This window comes from Arachis ipaensis, chromosome B07 (assembly GCF_000816755.2).
Source record: "Arachis ipaensis cultivar K30076 chromosome B07, Araip1.1, whole genome shotgun sequence".
Lineage (NCBI taxonomy): Eukaryota > Viridiplantae > Streptophyta > Magnoliopsida > Fabales > Fabaceae > Arachis > Arachis ipaensis.
In genome coordinates, this window is record NC_029791.2 from 112,592,279 (window position 1) to 112,596,567 (window position 4,289).

At 34.9% G+C, this 4,289-nt stretch overlaps 1 long non-coding RNA gene across 1 annotated transcript; it reads right to left on the bottom strand.

Annotated features, from left to right (window-relative positions):
• Positions 382–3,210, bottom strand: LOC107608203. The gene is made up of 3 exons (XR_001612762.2): positions 2,731–3,210; positions 1,968–2,191; positions 382–1,487 (listed from the first exon to the last, which is right to left on the bottom strand). It is a non-coding gene; the product is annotated as an uncharacterized LOC107608203 (long non-coding RNA).

Here is a 4,289-nt window from a genome sequence, read left to right on the forward strand (position 1 = left end):
AATTTATTATCCAAAAAATTTGATCCGCCAAAAATCTATAATATAATAAGATAACTGCATCTACCTTAGCCTCTATAGTCACCCCACTTAAAACCGTGACTATAACCCCTATGGTCACCCCTCTTTAAAACCGTGACCATAGTCTTATTTATGGTCACGATTTTTTGCCGTAACCATAGCCTCTATGGTCACCCCACCTTAAAACTATGACCATAACCTTATCTATTGTCATGGTTTTCACTATGGCCATAGCTTATCTATGGTCACAGTTTTTACCGTGACCATAGTCTGTTTTGTTTTGAGATTTAATTTTTTTGTAAAGCATAATCACATCCCAAAATGATGATAATCACAAAATAAATCTAAGAATGAGAAATTTAATAAATCTAAATCATAAAAGTTTCATTAAAAACTAGATATCCATTACAACACTAATCAAAATAAGGTGTAATTTATCCATTACATGTAATATCGGATAAAGTCTCTTATCAAAAAGTAAAGAATACATCAAAATAATACATTTAGATAACCAAAATCATTATAAGACCCATCCCATCTTATATTTGTATAGAACATATTTTCTTCACATCATGTCCTCTTGCTAGCAAAAGAAATAAACATGCTAGAACATAGCAAAAATGTTTTTGATGATGCAATACAGTTGAGTAATGAATATGGAGCACAAATTTAATAAGTCAATCAACATTAAAATTTCAACCACTAAACAACAAGGAGCATTTGCTAAGAAGTAAACTAGAAAATATAGATTATTGGCAATAACATCTTAGACAAAGACTAGATTTCACTTCAGATATATAGGATCTAATTAGCCAAATAAAATTTGTCTTCCATGGAATGTTGACTGTGTGTTAAAATCAAAATTTTATAAAAGGATTATACACATATAGACTACTGCAACACATTTTCATATTACATATCTTTTCCATATCTTCATCAACTGTTTAATGAACAAAAACTCAATCAACTGAATAAAACACACCAATCAAAAACTCAAATTCACAAAATTAAGAGAGAGCAATACATACCCCAAAGAGCAGCAGTTTTCAAGAGAGAGGACTTATGTTTGTTCCAATAATGCAAATAAAAATAATACATCACTGCTTTATATAGGTATAATAATAATAAAAACAATCATATTTTATTATTTCTATAAATTCTGTGACAAGAATTCAAAAGATTTAATATATAAGATATCAGGGTAGGTATATTTACATATGTATACCTTTTGGAATTCATTATTATAACATTTAGAAATTCTTGACCAATAAGAGCACTTAAAAAGGCCATGATTCCTTGCAATGCACCTTGAACAGAAAATGTGTCAAAAGTAATAAACTGCTACTACAAAGCAAATTACAGTAAAAAAAGTTTTTTCCCCTCCAAAAATGTAAGGCACCTTGATGAAGTATGTGGCAATGCGCTGCTTTAGAGTGAATTTACATCCTGGCCTTTCAGCTTCGAATACACTGCATTCGAGTAGAAATTTGGTATCATAAACATTATCAACAATGGGATTCACATTCAACTAGATCTCTAACATGTAATACACAAATTAATGGTGCACATTAGACACTTGAGTTTAGTTCATGAAATTACTGTGTTATTCAAATGTATGTCATATCACGTTAAATCATATCAACATTTAGCATGAAATACAAGTGGTGTTAATGCCGTGTTATGTTATTGATTAACAGTACATGAGATACCACATTGTTAATCATCACTTGACATGTGATGTTATACAATATATAACAAAATAGAAACATGTCACGAAATCAATCTGTTCAAGTTAGTAGAAAATAACTTACTTATCTAATGATCTTAAATGATTAATTAATACTGCACATGCATATATAGAAGTAGAGAAAATTCTTAAACAAACGTACAAATCAGTCATCTTATATTTATAGAGTAGGCACTCTTCTGAGTAGAGAGAATATAATAACCTGCCAGGAAGAGATGCAATAGTATGCTGAATGCCTCCAAGCAAATCTTTGGAGTTATAAGAATAGTTTCCAAATCTAGCTATGGGTGATAAATTGGTCACCACAATAATGAGAGGTATAATTCCAACCACAATATCACCAATGACCAGATGAATCTCATTCTAGAAATCCTCACGTCTTTGGAGATATTCCACAACCAAAGTACATAAGATGTCTATAAAAACCTGCACACATTAACATGAGTTCTTAAGTTCAAATTTTACGAGAAGTGCTATATGGCCAAAGTTCTTGAGACTTCAAAACATAATACAGAGGTCTATTATTCAAATTTTATGAGAAATGCTATATAGCAGAAGTTATCAACACGAGATCTTAAGTTCAAATCTTATAAGAATGAAATTCTCAACGCCTCAAAACATATAGATATAGAATCAACGCCTTAAAACCCTAATATTACTCAGCTATTTAATGAACAAAAACTGTTCCACTTGTATACATATTACAGGAGGCAATTCAATTCAATTACAAATTCCTAAACCTACAAATTCATCCAATTTCTGAATCCAAACTAAACTAAAAATACATAAGCAACAACAACTAAATTGAATCCAATTCCAAACTCATAATCCAAATTAAATTGAATTTAGAATCACATCAGTATTCAACAAATTAAATAAATAATCCAATTTCAAACTCAGAACACAAACTCAAAATCTTAAAAAAAATTAGAAAAAGAGATGAAACAAAAGAAGCATTGGCCTACCGGAGAGATGGTGATAGATGAACGGCGATGCAGAGTGAGCTTGGAGAGTGTGAGACAGGGTGAGCTCACGGTGACAGGGAGCTCGCGGTGACGGGGAGACACGACACAAAGCAGGGAAGTAACAGCAAGACTGGCGAGGAGGCAAAGAAGCAGTGACGTCCCACAGCAAGGAGCGGAGCAACGACGACCCACGGCCAGGAGCAATGAAGCAGCCACAGCGCATATAGTTAAGAGAGACTGAGTTGAGATATGCAGTGAATAAAGTGGGGGTTTCTGCCTTCGGTGATGGTGGGGGCTGGGAGGAAGGGAAGTGAGCTCGGCGATAGTGGGAAGAAGAAGATGAACGAAACGACGAGCACTGGCGGCCGTTTGAAGACGAAAGATGGCTTGGCAAGAACACACACAAGGGTTTGAAGAAGAAGGAGGGCTTCTGCGAAGAAGAAATGGTTATCTTTTTTTTTCTTAAGTTACGAGGGAATAGGGATTTTGGGAGGGAAGGGGGGAAACGACCACGTTTTGGGGAGGGATAATAAAAAAATGAAAAAATGGGGATTTTGGGAGAGGAGAAACGATGCCATTTTGGGAACAAATTAAAAAAAAATGAAAAAATCGTGACCATAAATTATTTTAGGCCACCTCAAATAACCGTGATTATAGATATTTTATGGTCATTCTTTTTCAAAAAAAAAAATCGTGACCATAGACAGTTTTAGGCTACTTCACAAAACCGTGATCATAGACCTCTTTAGGTCATCCCCAAACCGTAACAATAGAACTTTTTAGGTCACCATTTTTTGAAAAACCATAACAATAGAACTTTTTAGGTCACTCTTTTTTGAAAAATCGTGACTATAGACCTTTTTTGGTCACTGTAAAAAACTGTGACTATAGACCCCTTTAGGTCACCCCCAAAACCATGACCATAGACCCTTTTTAGTCACTGTGAAAAATCGTGACCATAGACCCCTTTAGGTTACCCCCAAAACTGTGACCATGGACCTTTTTAGGTCACCCCCCAAAACCGTGACCATAGACACCTTTAGGCCACCCCCAAAATCGTGACCATAGACCCTTTTTAGGTCACGCTTCTTTAAAAACCGTGACCACATAAATCGTGACCATAGACCCAAAATGTTGTAGTGACATGCTGCACTATTGAGTGCTTTGGTGGAGCGATGGAGGCCAAAATCTCATATCTTCTACCTTCCAGTCAGCGAAGTAAGACGTCACACATATTTTTGGCTTGCCGATTAATGGGGACAACATGACGGACATAACTGATAACAGTCACTCATTCTTGGTGGAAAATTGCCTAGCAATTTTTGGTAGGCAATCCGGTCTACACGATCACACGTTGGGAAAGGTAAATCTAGCATGTGTTACTACAAAAATAAGGCCGATTAGCTACCACAAAAATAGTCGTAAAATAATCCCTAATCTGACACAAAATATAATTTGTGACAGATTAGCTATTGCCTAGCAACTAATGCTTTTCTCGCTAATTACAAGTCGCAGATCAGTGAGGCAAACACAACAGTCGCTAATTCATCAGAAAGTTT